Source organism: Equus asinus, chromosome 8 (assembly GCF_041296235.1).
Source record: "Equus asinus isolate D_3611 breed Donkey chromosome 8, EquAss-T2T_v2, whole genome shotgun sequence".
NCBI classification, from domain to species: domain Eukaryota; kingdom Metazoa; phylum Chordata; class Mammalia; order Perissodactyla; family Equidae; genus Equus; species Equus asinus.
In genome coordinates this window covers 49,551,705-49,566,900 of record NC_091797.1, presented here as the reverse complement: position 1 = coordinate 49,566,900, position 15,196 = coordinate 49,551,705, and the positions used below count along the sequence as shown (strand labels likewise).

General features: G+C 35.2%; 1 protein-coding gene across 14 annotated transcripts in view; it reads left to right on the top strand.

The window, feature by feature from the left end:
- CDKAL1 (CDK5 regulatory subunit associated protein 1 like 1) overlaps nucleotides 1-15,196 on the top strand; it is a 612,104-nt gene that overhangs the window by 438,138 nt on the left and 158,770 nt on the right. The gene's annotated exons all lie outside the window — the stretch shown is intronic.

Genomic DNA, 15,196 nt, shown 5'->3' with positions numbered 1-15,196 from the left:
CAGAAAATGCCACAGTATCAACCTGATATTGAGCTAGTTCATGTGTGACTAGTTCATGTCTGTTTTCTTCGCCAAATGATGACTTTGGGGATTGTTGTAGCGCCCTGATGTTCACTAACACAGTGGCTTTGTTCTTGGGTTTTGAAATGTTTCTTGGTTTAGGATTAGCTACCAGCAGCATCAGAGCGATGCTCAGCATCCCAGCACCGCTGCATCAGGTGTGAGAAGGAGGCTGCCCCCAGAGAGCTGTTGTGGCAAGAACTGAACTGGGTTACTCACAATCAGGAAGAGCCTCGGAGTGTTTTAAGGATCGTAAAGCATGTCTTAGGCAGTGCTGCTTGGCTGTGGAGGGCTGGGAAACCCCTGCAGCTGACAGACAGCCAGTTGTGGCATGAGACAGAAGGGAATAGCCCTTTTGGAGGTAGAGATCTGGGCCAAATGGGGACCCAACAGGCGGTGTCGTAAACAGTGACAGGCCCTTCACGTAAAAACTACAGTGTCTAGTGAATAGACACATTTCGTGTAATTTTTGTATGGAAAGGACTCTTGGACGCTTGCTGCCTCTCTGCCACAGCAGCCCTCATGGATGTTGACTATCGAGAACTTTGCTGAGAACATATCCAGTTAATAAACAATTTTTGAATAATGGGACTTACTACCTTCTAAAATAGAAGAGAGCTACTATAATGTAGAATTAGGATGAAAACTCTTCCACGTCTCATAAATCTTGCTTCAGCTTCAAGAATTCCAGCTTGAACTGTATTCCCCCAAATTTTAAACTGAAAGTTGCAAGTAAACTCTGGTCATTTAAAATCAGCTTTGACCCAGTGCCAGTATTTTAATTATTTCCAGAAATAGGAATTTAAGGTAAAACAACTGTTAGAAACTGTTACATCTCTTTTAACGTACTCATTTGAGAAATGATACCCTCATTGGAGTCAAAACAAGGATTCCTCGTTAGTAGATGTGAATAAAGCCTATTGCTTTATTGAGTTCATTTATCTGTCTCCCCTTTTTTCCCAGTTCTCCCTTGCCCGTCACCTTTAATTCAATGGGCCCCTTTATTGAGCCTCAACTATTTGTGAGGCTACTGCCTCACTGCTGTGGAGTATGGGATAGGAATATGACTCCATCCTTGTCCACCAGGTGCTTATGGGTTTACTAGGAGGCATAAGACAAGAAACAAATGTGAAAGGTGCCAGGCAGATCTTAATTTGGCCATCAAAGAGGCCTAAAGGAAAGGCTGTGAATGACTTGAGATGCTGAGAGAAAATCAGGAAAAATTTTGCAAAGAGGTGGGCCACAGGGATGATTAGTATAGACAGGTGCCAGTAGACTGTGGACCAGGATTGCTCAGGGAGGAAGCGTTCTAATTTGAATTGTATCAATGAGAATTCCGTGATAATGGGACAGTTGATTAGGGCTACGTTTTGGAGAGCATCCTATGCCCACTGTCCCATCAAACTCAGCCTGCAGTGTCCCTGAGAGTCTTTACCAAAACTCAGAGTCACGGGCCTGATTGTTTAGAATATCTGCAGATAATCAATATTTTTGACTTTGTGGATCATACAGTCTCTGTTGCAGCTGTCACAATTACTCTGTTCTTGTGGTCCAAGCAGCCGTATTTGGTGTGCAAAATGCATGCGTGTGGCTGTGTTGCAATAAAATGTTTCCAAAAAACGACGGTGGCGGAATTTAGCCCATAAGCCTTAGTTTGCCAACCCTTGATCTGATTTTTAGGGCAAACTAAATTTAAACAAAACATGAGTTCAACTAATAATAAAGTAATTGTGAATAATACTCCCGTGTTTTGATTTGGTGGCTTTTGATGTTCTATTTTTTTCAATATTATTTACGATGATTCTATAAAATTGCATTTTAGGATGACATAAGTCTTAAAATGGAATATCTTTGAGTACCATTTCTTGATGATGACAACACTCCATTAAAAATAAAATTTTGCATAATTTCTTATTTATAGTAGACTAGATATTAGAGGCAACTGCATTATGACTGTATAATTTTTTTTTTTTTTTAAGATTTTATTTTTTCCTTTTTCTTCCCAAAGCCCCCCAGTACATAGTTGTGTATTCTTCGTTGTGGGTTCCTCTAGTTGTGGCATGTGGGACGCTGCCTCAGCGTGGTCTGACGAGCAGTGCCATGTCCGCGCCCAGGATTCGAACCGACGAAACACTGGGCCGCCTGCAGCAGAGCGCGCGAACTTAACCACTCGGCCACGGGGCCAGCCCCTATGACTGTATAATTTTATAAATTATTTTTCCTGAGACCTGATGTTTAGTCACCTTCCAATTATGCTTTCCTGGTAAAGAATGCTATGATCTGGGTCTGAGACTCTGAAATTTCAATGCTTTTTTTTCAAAGTTTAGTTTTAAAAGATTTAAGAAATTTGCCCAACTTTGTAGTTTTTGCCCTGTCCTGATATTCGTTTAATTGGTTCTGCTAACGTGAATGCCCTTTCAAATATGAAAAAAATAAAGCAAGAGGGAAAAGTTGATTATTTCTGTAATTGGATTTTCTCTTGAATAAAATGATTTCACCCACTTTATCTTTCTGACTTAAGGACCAGTTTTCTTTCATATTGTAGTCAGATGCAGACAGAAGAAGGTATAGTCTGTTCCAAGGTATCAGAATAGCTTATTGGTTTTGGTTGTAATTAATTACTGATGCTGAATATACTCTGGCCCCTGCTTTCACTCCCAAATGTAAATTTCCACCTTGTGCAAAATAATTCCATCCAGGAAGAATTCTAATTACTTTAGTAATTATCGTCTTATCTCTAAATGGAATTCAGACATTTGCTGCAGTTTATGAATGTTAGAAATGTTTCATTTCCTTTTCACCTTGAATAACAGAAAAATACACATTACTGAATCTGGCTTCATTGAACCTTATAATTCATGTTACCATAGAAACAGAAAAACTCATATAAGAATTGTGTTAACAGTACCATAGATAGTAAATACCTTCACTTTAACCAGCAATATCATGAAATGATTTTAATAATAGATGTGTAAAAATTCTGTGAAATTTAATATGGTTCCTTTTAAATAGTGTCACAATATTATCTAGTTAGCTTACTTTTAATTTTTAAAGCAATATCTTTGGTCTTATGTAGGGCTTTGTGCTTATTCCAAAATATTTGCTGTGGAATGCAAGCATAGTGATACAGGATAAAAAACTTACTTAACACAGCATTTGTTTAATTTTTAGTTAACAGTGATGATTCATTTCATTTTTGCTTGAAGCCAAGCCTGGATTCATACCAGGTTTAGAAATGTAATGGATGACACTAAATTCTTTGGTGTCACCTCCATCTGGCTGGCCCCCCTCCTTTTTTTGGGCCTGTTTGCCAGCCACTTGTCTTTCTGAGTTTCAGAAATACTTTTCCCATATACTTGATCAATTGTTACCACAGATGTTTAACAGTTATTTATTTTTTTACCATTTTTAAATTCTGATCTCTCAGAACTTCCAGAAATTTGCAAAGCTTTAGCAAATCATTTGTCATTTTATCCAGGTACTTCTTCCTTTCCTTGTCTCATACATACTACGTTTTTCACTTTAAAAAAGTTAAATTGTACCAAATTTAAACTAAATAAGCCATCTGGATTTTTTTTTTTTTTCTCGCTTATTAAGAGTAGTTTTAGGGCCAGACCTGGTGGCTCAGTGGTTAAGTTCAGTGTGCTCCGCTTCAGCGGCCCAGGTTCAGTTCCTGGGTGCGGATCTACACTGCTCTGTTAGCAGCCATGCTGTGCTGGCCACCCATATATTAAAACTCAGAGGAAGATTGGCACAGGTGTTAGCTCAGGACAAATAGTCCTCCGCAGGGCAAAAAAAAAAAGTAGTTTTATTACTTTCAAAGAGAGGGAGTAATTTAGAAAACTAATTGCTAAATTTTTCTCAAGGAGAGGCCTTGAATTGAAAAGCTATCTTTGATTATAAATATTGCTTATAATTAATATGTGAATTATGTTAGCATATAGATTTTGGCTACTATTTGAAAACAGTTTCTTCAAACAGGTAGGTTTAAACTGCTCTCTAAAGGTCAGAAACTTTATGTGTTCTACTTTGAAAAAGATCACAGCTATTCATTTGTAGGCGTATATGCATATTCTTATTATATTCAGTTTCCAAGCAAATAGGATTGAGGTTTTTCTAAACCTGTCTTTTTACCATTTATTTCCAATTTTATTACTTTATCCTAAGAGAATGTGGTCTGTGTAAATGTGATCTCATTAAGTAGTAGAATATGGATAGTGGTGAGTTTGATTTTTTTGATCAGCGTCCTGTTAGGAAGAAAAGCTGTGCTAAGTATTTCTACCAGAGGGTGTTTAATATAGGGAATTCATTACACAGATGTTGGAAGACTGGAAGAGCAAAGATTGGGAGATGAGGTAACCAGAGAGTAGTAACTACTAAAAGCAGTTACTGCCGCTAGGGCTAAGGAACAAAAGGAAGAGGTTGTGTTACTGAACCCAGGAACACAGACCAAGCGGTGCTACCTCTGAAGCAGGACGTAACCACTTCCCGAAACACAGGAGCTTCTCCCTACTCCCACCTTCTGATCTCCTGTCTATGCCTCCTTTCTCAGGACCTCACAGGAAGCCAACTGCCAAAGGAATCAAATGTACTTTTTGGACTTCTAGCCCCAGTATTACCGTACAGACTATATGACTGTGGGCTAAGAGACAGTAGGAATAACACCAGTTTTCATCATCTCCCAATTCATATAATAATTGACAGTGGGAGCCATTTTATGTTACTGATTTGCTATTAGGTTAAACTTTATAAATTGATGATACCTGACCATTTTTTATTTGCAAAAAACAAAACAGCAATATCATATGACTCAGCTAATAGAGTCTAAATCTACCACTTTAAAGATGATGATTTCACTCAGATTAGTCAGATGAAACTTACCTTCTCTGTTTGAAAAATTTTTTTAAAACGTCTAATACACAGATATCTATCATTAAGTCAAAGATGATCTATTATTCATTTTTCCTAATATTTTTTAATTGAACCAAAAGCATTCACAAAAATGTTTCCTAATCTTATTTGGGTCACAGAAGACTTTAAGAATCAGAAGAAAACTATAGTCACTTCCCCCTGAAAAATATACATACAATTTTGGATGCAATTTTAGGGGGTCCACAGACTCCAAGAAAAGAAACCTTAGAATGACGTAAAGAAAGGTCAGTGTTGGCATTGCCACTTCTTTTGTTTTGTGCTCCTTTAATCTTTATTCATTATAAGCATACTACCTGAAATGCATACTGTAGATATATGTCACTCTTTCATGAGTTTACAGTGGGAGAGTAATGCTAGGTACTTAAATAGTAAATACCCTAGTTAGAAATAAATAGATAGATGGACAGACGAACAGACCAACACACAGGCAGACGTCTTTTTATTCCTTTGAGCAAACTTTAACAAAGAGAAAATTATGTACAGAACTACTATTTAAGCCAATTACTTTCTAAGTAAAAACTTATCTGAGCTATTTTTATTTTATCTTAGTTTTAGTTTTCAACTCATATTGACTGGTTTTTGTTTGTGCAACCAGTTTTAACGTAATTAACTTCTAGAAACAAGTTAATTGTGAGTATAATTCCTTCGTTAGATATTTTAGGACTTTTGTCAGGTTGCACTGAAGCCAGAATATTCATATCTAGAGCATTTAAGGATTTCTTATACTTTCACATAAATCACTTCACCAAATGTCAGTGTCTTCCAATTTCTTTATGATAAAGGTTATCAAACTGATCATGTCATATAAACTCTATTCATTTAAGTGTTTTTTATATTCTGATTCTATAATTTTCTGCTAATACTTCTCTACAGCACCAGATACCGAAGAGTGTGAGCAGGAATGTGGGCCATGGGTGTAGTAGAGGGGAGGGTCCAGGTTCAAGGTAGATGGTGACGTTTTGTGCCTGACTTCTGTTAGTCTCTGAAGGAGCACGAAAGCTAGTTGACATCTTTAAGCATCTACCATGTGCCAGCTGCTCTTATAAATGCTTTATTCATTACTTCGCTTGATCATCACAACAGTCCAGGAAAGGATGTATTGTTATCCCCATTTTGTAGAAGTGGGACTTGAAGCTCAGAAGAGTAAGATAACTTGTGATAACGAGGCTAGAAACTGATGGCCCAGATCTGACTGGATTTAAAATCTGACTTCTTTCTACTGATACTATTGCTCTTTGCTCTTTCTGACCCGCCTGTAAATAGGAATAATTACATCTACCTGTTTCTTGATGAGAGATGATAATGATAAAAACAAGAATAAGATATCTTATGAAGAACGAAATTATCAGGTAACCATTTAGGTTTCAAATGCCTCTATATTCACCTAGAGAGAGACATGGAAAGAACACTGATCAAGTTGAAAGGTTTGGGTTTGAATTCTGATTCTATCAGCAACAACTTGGTGACCTTTGGTAAATCATTTAACCTCTTCAGACAACAGTTACCCTTTCTTTAAAATGCAATTCCAAAGATACAGGCAAGTTTTTCTATACTATAATAAATTGCTATACAAATATTTATTATTACTAAATTTTTTAAAATGTAAACTTGCGATCTGCCAATGCTGATAATACATCAATGCAATAAGCACCTCCATGACGTGGACAAGAGAGAGGACTGCCTTGGGTGATGATTAAAAGCGTCAGATCAGATCCCTCCTCTGCCATTTAGTGATTCTGTGACTATGGGCAATTTACTCCACCTCTTGGAATCCTGTTCCCTAATGCTACTTTCCCCTTTTCTCATAGAGATTAAAACAGTGTCTAGCTTATAGGGAGGTCATATTAAACAAGATGTAAGCTGTTAACATATTGCCTGGCACTTAGTATTACGTAATAAATGGTAGTTGTTGTCACCATCTCTCTGACAGGTCTACAGTAATAATAGCTAAAATGTGTCAGGCAGTATGTGGCAGGCATTGTCCTAAGCAATTCGTACATGTACTAACTCGTTAATCCTCTTGTCTAAGAATATTTTTACTGTCCCTGTTTTATGGAAAAGGAAACTGAATCATACTAAGGCTAAGTAGTTTGCCCAAGAGCGTGCAGCTGTGTGGTTAGTGGCAGAGCCTCTGAGTTATGCAAGGGAAGGGACGATTAGGGATGACTCCTAAGCCCCACTAGTCTTTGTCTTTGGGACTCATTATGGCTTTTCAACCCTTATCTAAATGTTTCAGTGCTTTTTCTTTTTTCAGCCCAGGTCCTTTAAGAATTTTTTCTCATAAAAGTATGAAAATTAATTTATCTTTGCCTTTCCCTCCTATTTGGCCATATTTAATTCTTTGCTTACATCTTGTCAAAAGTTCAACTAGTAGGACTTCTTAGAAGAGAGTAAGTTATGGAGAATTCTTGCCATCTTTCTTTCTTTAGAAAGTTTTTTTTTCACTTTTAACTGGTTTATTGTAGGTGTAATTTAGATACAATACAGCATGCACCCACCATGAGTGTATAGTTTGAAGGTTTTTACTAAATGTATACATTTGTGCAGCCATCGTCACAATTCAGTTTTAGAGTGCTTTAGTTATGACAGAAAGTTTGGTGATGCCTATTTGGAGTCAGTCCCTGCTCCCACCCCCAGCCCAAGGCGGCCGCTGATCAGTTTTCTGTCTCTATAGTTTTACTTCTTGTAGAAATTTCATATAAATAGAATCAAACAAAAGTAATCTTTTGTGTCTTCCTTTTTTTTCCTCTGGAGAATGTTTTCAAGGTCATCCCTGTTGGTGCATGTATCAGTAGTTGGTTCTTTTTTATTTGGAAGTAAATTTTCATGGTATGGATATGGCACACTTTGTTTATTCATTCACCAGTTGATAGACATTTGAACTGTTTCCAATTTGGAGCTATCATGAAGGATGCTGCTATACAAATCCACATGCAAGTCTTTGTGTGGACATATGTTTTAATTTTTCTTGGATAGATAACTAGAAGTAGACTTTGTCACAGTAAGTGTATGTTTAAGTTTTTATGAACCTGCCGAACTTTTCCGAAGTGACTGCCCCGTTTTAAAGTCTCACCTACAATGGATAAGGGTTTCAGTTTCTCTATATGCACAACAACGTCTGGTTTTTTTAGTCTTTTTTCAATATAGCCGTTCTATTGGATGTGTGTGGCATCTTATATGGTTTTAACTTGCATTACCCCGATTACTAATAATGTTGAGTAACTTTTTATGTACTTATTAGCTATTCGTATGTCTTCTTTCGTGAAGTATTGGTTAAACTCCTTTGTCCATTGTACAATTGTGTTGTTTGTCTTTTATTACGGAGCTATAAGAGCTCTTACTATATTATGGATATAAACCTTTTTATCAGATATATGATTTGCAAATATTTTCCTCCAATCTAAGGCTCATCTTTTGTTTTCTTAATGGTGTCTTTTCAATAAGTCCAATTTATCAGTTCATTCAATATATATATATTTTTTTATAGATTGTGGTTTAGTGTTGGTGTCATAGCCAAGAAATCTTTGCCTGACTCGAGGTCACAAAGATTTTCTTTCACATTTTCTTCTGGAAGTTTAGTAAGTACAACTCTTACATTTAGATGTATGATTCATATCGAAGTACTTTTTGCGTATAATGTACGGTAAGGGTCTAATAAGTTCTTTTGTGTGTGTGTGTGTGTTTATGGTATCCACTTGCTTCCACACCATTTATTGAAAACACCTTTCCTCCCCTCATTGAATTTCCTTGACACTTTTGTTGAAAATTAATTAGGCATAAACGTATAGGTGTATTTTTGGATTCTGTATGTTGTCTCATTGATCCATCCTTATGCTGATACCACACTGTCTTGATTATGGTAGCCTTATAGTAAAGTCTTTAAGTCAAGTTCATCCATTATAGCAACTTTGTTCTTTTTCAATGTTGTTTTGGCTATGCTAAGTTCTTTATATCTCTATATAAATTTTAGAATCAGTTTGTCAATTTCTACCAAAAACATGCTGATATTTTGATACCAGTTGCATTGAATTTGTATATTAATTTGAAGAGACTTGCCATAACAATAGCAAAATCTTCGAATCCATGAAAATTATATTATTTTTCCATTTGTTTAAATATTCTTTCATTTCTCTCAGCAAATTTTAAGAAAATCTCTAAATTCTCTGTTTCTAGAATATAGGTCTTGCACTCCTCAAATTTATTCTTAAGTAATTTTTTTGCTATCGTGAATGGAACTGTTTTCTTAATTTCATTTTCTGATTGTTCATTACTAATATATAAAAATGTAATTGATTTTTGTGTATTGATCTTTAGCTTTGCTGAATTCACTTATTCTAGTAGCTTCATTAGATTCCTTAGATTTTCTACATACAAGATTATGTCACCTGCATAAAAAGGACAGTTTACTTCTTCCTTTCAGCCTATATGCCTTTATTTCTTTTTCTTGCCCTTCTGCGGTGACTAGAACCTTCAGTAATATGTTGAATTGAAGAAGTGAGAACAGAAATCCTTGCCTTGTTACTAATCTCAGTGAAAAAGCATTCAATCTTTCACCAATAAATAGGATAATAGCTGTAGAGCCTTTATCAGGTTGAAGTGGTTCCTTCTATTTTTTGTTTATTGAAGAGTTGCTATCATGAATGAGTGTTGGAGCTATCAACTGAGTTTTCTGCATTTACTAAGATCACTGTAAGGTTTTTATCCTTTATTCTTTTAATGTGACTTATTGCATTAATTGATATTTGCATGTGAGACCAACCTTGCATTCCTAGGATTAAAAACTTGTTCATGATAATACAATCCTTTTTATATGTTTCTGGGTTCAGTTTACTGATATTTTGTTAAGAATTTTTCTCTCTGCATTCATGAGGGATATTGCTCTGGAGTTTATTTCTAATCTCTTTCTCTGGTTTTCATATACGCTACTGCTGGACTTGTAAAATGAGTTCCTTTCTCATCCATCTTTGAAATAGTCTGTAGAATTGATTTTGTTCTTTCTTAAATGTTTGATAGAGTTCACCCGTGAAGCCGTCTGGGCATAGGTAGTTCTGTGTTGTTTTCTTTTGGTGGAAAGATTTTTTATTTCAGATTCAATTGTTGTAATGTATAAAAGTCTATTCAGATTTTCTGTTTCTTCTTGAGTCAGTTTTTATAATTTATGTCTTTCAAAGAATTTGCCCATTTCATCTAAGTCTTTAATTTATTGGCATAAAATTGTTGATAGTATACCCTTAATATCCTTTTAATGTTGATAGCATCCGTAGTGCTGTCTCTTCCTTCATGCCTGAAGTTGGTCATTTGTGTCTTCTTTTTTCTTCCCAGTCTAGGTAGTAGTTTGGTAATTGTAATGATTTTTTTCAAAGATACACCTTTACTTTTATTGATTTTTCTCTATTTTCTATTTCATTAATTTCTCATACCTTTGTTATTTCATTCCTTTGTCTTTCTTTGGGTTCCATTTGTTCCTTTTTTAGCTTCTTGAGATGGAAGTTTAGATTATTGAGTTTATCTCTTCCCAATACAGACATTTAAACCTGTAAATTTTTTCTAAGAACTGCTTTAACTGCATCCCGTATATTTAGATATGTTATGTTTTTATTTCCATTCAAGATATTTGTTCCCCTCCATACCTCCAATTTACTTTTCCTGGAAGTTTGAGTAATTGTGCTGGAATTAATCTCCACAGGACGAAAAAGTATTTCTTTTAATCATCTATTTTGCTTATGCCTAATAATTTTAATAGATCTGATCCTTTTTCTGATCATTTTTACCTTTTTATTTTGAGATAAATAACATGTGTATTAGTCTTTTTTCACATATGGAATTTGAAGCTTATAATTTATTGATCTAAAGAATGAAGTAGACTCATCTTTTTTCATGTTTTTGGCAGTAAAACACCAAATTGCATGTGAAAATCTTGAGACAAGTAAAAGTACAACATTTTAAGTAGTATTTCAAATATAATATGGGGTGTATGTATATGTGTATTTTATTTTATTTTATTCATTTATTTATTTTTTGGTGAGGAAGATTGGCCTTGAGCTAACATCTGTTGCCAATCCTCGTCTTTTTGCTTGAGAGAGATTGTTGCTGAGCTAACATCTGTGCCAGTCCTCCTCTATTTTGTACGTGGGACACCGCCACAGCATGACTGTGCATAGATCCACGCCCAGGATCTGAACCCGTGAACCCTGGGCCGCCAAAGCGGAGCACATGAACTTAACCACTACACCACCAGGCCAGCCCCTGTATATGTGTATTTTTGTTCACAGTAACTAATTAAGGGTTAAAATATTAGGGGCTTTCTTAAATCCTAGTCTAGGCCAGCAAAAAAGGAATACTCTCCTCATATGTCCCTGGTAGATTTTCGTAACTAAGCATAGCACTGCTTCTGCCAAGGCTGATGCGTAATTGGAATCTTTCTCATTCATTCCATTCCCAAATTACTTGATGAACCCATTTTGCCAGTAAATAACTTCTTCAAGTCAGAAAAAATAATGGGTCAAAATTTCTCTGTTATTTAATCTAATTGAACATTTTCATTTTTCTTTCAGAATTATTCTCTAATATGCTATGAAAACATAAATACAGAAAGTCTTTTAAATTTTAAAAACACACAATACCTAGTGATTATATTCATTAGACTCACAGCTCCAATAAATTAGTAGAAATGATCATTTTTTTAAAATTTTAGTATTTTGAAAATTCATAGCTTCTCAAAAATAGCATTTATCACAATTAACATATTAAATATTTGTATTAATATTCTATTTTACACCCCTTATAATTTCCTCATAGCCACTCAAATAGTATGTAATTAATTTAAGGTTTGGTCCACTTCATTCTTCTTTGATTTTCTCATGTACTGAAGAGAATTATTTACTAGGCAAAATAATAGTGTAAATATGGGATTTTTTTGAGTTGGTTCACCTAAGGAGCCAAATTATTTTCAAGAACATAAGTAGCATTATTTGCATATATAAAATCAATGTATAGATGAGCCTCATCTAACATTAAAGTGCAGTCTCTACTTTGAAAACATTTCACAGGCAATCAGTTTATATTCTTACATACTTTCAAACCAGTTAAACTGCTTTTACTTTTAAGTACTAACATAGGTCTTTCACTAATTCATAGTGGCCTACCCCCTACCCTCTTATCAGTCAACTTTTTGTGTAGATGATCAAATACATCCATGCATTGAACATCCCATTCCTTACCATTGTGACGACTCCTGTAAAGGTTTGTCCTTTCTGTGTCACTGTGGACCTTAAGGCCAAAGTAAGCAGGTGTTACGTAAGACTGAGCTCAACTATATTGGATCAAGAAGGATAGGGGGTGGGGGTATCAGTGAGGTACTTTCCTTTGGAAATACCCCATAATCTAGTGCCAAGTTCATTCCAATTCATAGCCTAGGACAATAACCAGTTGTCTTTGTTCCTGCAGTATTTCACAGGCAGTTTCTAAGATTTTTTTTTTTTTATTATTTCCTAGGGGAGATGTACTCTTCTCTGTCATTTCTGTCATGATCCATTATTTCTATTTGTAGTTATGGATTTCTTTTGTTCAGGAGTAGTCCTAAGTCAAGTGTGAAAATTTCCTAATTGAAGTTATTGACATAATTTTTTTATTCTACATGGCTTAGTAACTCTGGAAATGGTCTTTTTATCTACAACATACTGTAAAAGCACATTTTTTGTGATTTTCAAACATAATTTTGATAATCACCCTAAAAGAAGAAAAAATGTTTTTATATCACCATAAAAATTAAAATAGTCTTTTTTCCAAATATGTTGTTTAATTGTTCTGTATGCATATTGTCTTTTTTTCTATTTATCATCCTAGAGAAAAGTTCCCGTCCTTGTAACTTATCTTAAAGTTAAATCAAATTAATAACTAGATGAGACTAAGTAGAAATCAATAAAAAATATTTTTAAAAATAAACTTGTCATTCTTTCACACAGGCATTAAGGTATTATGCAAAGAAGACATAGAAAACTGTTATTTGTACAAAGCTGTTTGTATTAGACATCCAGTAATTTGACTTTCCTGGTTGTTATTTCCTTTGTTCTCTCTTATGCCCTCAAATATCTAATATATCTTAATGAGATAAACAGTTTTATTCATTCATATAGTCCTTCATTTAGGTGATAGAAAAATTGATAAAGGTAGGTAGTCTATTATTTGAAATATTTAAGGCTATTTTCCCTGTTGTTCGTGAATTCAGAATAGTATTGTAGTTTTAAATACTGTTAATGTTATTTTGTTACTATTATTCTGTTAATATACAATGGGATATTGTAGCAGACTTACAGAGAACCTCAATGGCCACAGAGAAATAACTTCCGAGGTGCTAACATTTGGGCCTGTCAGAAACAAAGGCAGCTTGTTACCTAATCACTCTAGGATGAAAGGCTTTTAGTGCTTTACTCTTAAATATTAAAGGGCAGCAAGAATCACTTTGTTGATGGAAAGTCTCAACCATGAATAAGAGGGACCAAAATACAAGCACATGGAGGAAATAGACACAGTTGGAGTGAGCAGAGGAAAAAGTGAGGAAAACTTTGTTGATATCCTCAGAGAGATAAAAAATGTTGCGTCTCGGGGCGGGCCCCATGGCCAAGTGGTTAAGTTCACATGCTCCGCTTCAGCGGCCCCGGGTCTTGCCAGTTTGCTCATCAAGCCACGCTGAGGAGGCGTCCCACATGCCACAACTAGAAGGACCCACAACTAAAAATACACAACTATGACCCAGGAGGCTTTGGGGAGAAAAGGGAAAAATAAAACCTTTAAAAAAAAATGTTGCATCTCTAAAATAAAAACAATATGCTGTGAAAAGGAAAATTGGAGAATGAGAAAGTGCTCTTAGAAATTTAAAATATGCTATTCAATTAAATTTTTTTCAGTAGAAGAATTGGAAGATAAACTCAAGTAAATCTTCCCAAAAAATAGAACAAAAGGACAGAGATGGAAAATAACAGTGAAAAAGCTTAGAAGGTCAATCCAGTAGTTGAAACATTCAAAGAAGAGACCCAGAAAGAGAAAGTGATGTAAAAAAATAACATAAGAAAATTTCCTAGACCTAAAGACCTTGAATCCCCAGATTGTACCTTGTACAAGGATTTAAATGTCTAATCCAATCCCTATTGTCATGAAATTTAAAAATATTGAGAATAAAGTTAATATCCTAAAAGCTTTCAAGAAGAGAGTAGGACGCATAGAAAGAAGTTGCATCAGAGTGAATCTAGACATCTCGTCAGTAACTTTGCCAGCTTAAATACAAATGGAACACTACAAAATTCTGATGGCTGATACTTTTTATTTTGGAGTGCTACCCACAACCACATGATCAATCCATTGTGTGGATTAAGACATGTTCAGACAAGCTAAGACAATAACAATAAAATTTGCCTGCCACTCTTTGATGGTGTTTCCGAAAGAATGCTCCAGCAGAATTAAGGAGAAGAGAATAATCAATTAGGAAGACATAGGATCCAGGAAAAAGGGGATTGGAAAAAAAAAGACCAAGGATATCAACATTTAAAAATGGATTACAGCTGGTTCATTATGAAAGCAACACACACTTGAAGAAAGTAGAAGTGGCATTTCTAGAGGAAAAAAAAATGAAAATGGTGAATTATATAATACATGGAGAGTTTAGAAAATAGTGTTGGTTTTTGATAGATCTAATGGGGCTTCTAGAAAACATTAGCGTGGGTACATAGAATGTTAAGCAGAAAAAAATTTTTAAGTGCTTAAGGTTCATCTTGGTGTCTTTCTTATTTTTCTTTTTTCTGAGGAAGATCCACCCTGAGCTAACATCTGTGCCAGTCTTCCTCTATTTTGGATGTGGGTGGCCACCTCAACATGGCCACCAACAAGTGGAGTAGGTCCACGCCTGGGAACTGAACCTGGGCCACCAAAGCAGAGCACACCAAACTTAAACACTAGGTCCCAGGGCTGGCCCTTAAGCAAATTTTTTAAAAAGAGTCAGTTATTAGCTGTAGGAAAAATTGAACATGTGGCAAAAGAAAACTGCATAGTAGAATGATTGGCTCGGCAGTGAACGATATCTTTGCACTTATACCAATAGAAGTGCTATTAATTTCACTAAAAATTGTGTAGTGATTATCTTGGGAGGGGAGAGAGAGAGTAGTTTGAAGAGCTAAATCCTCATTTACCATTTTAGAGAAGTTGGTAAATA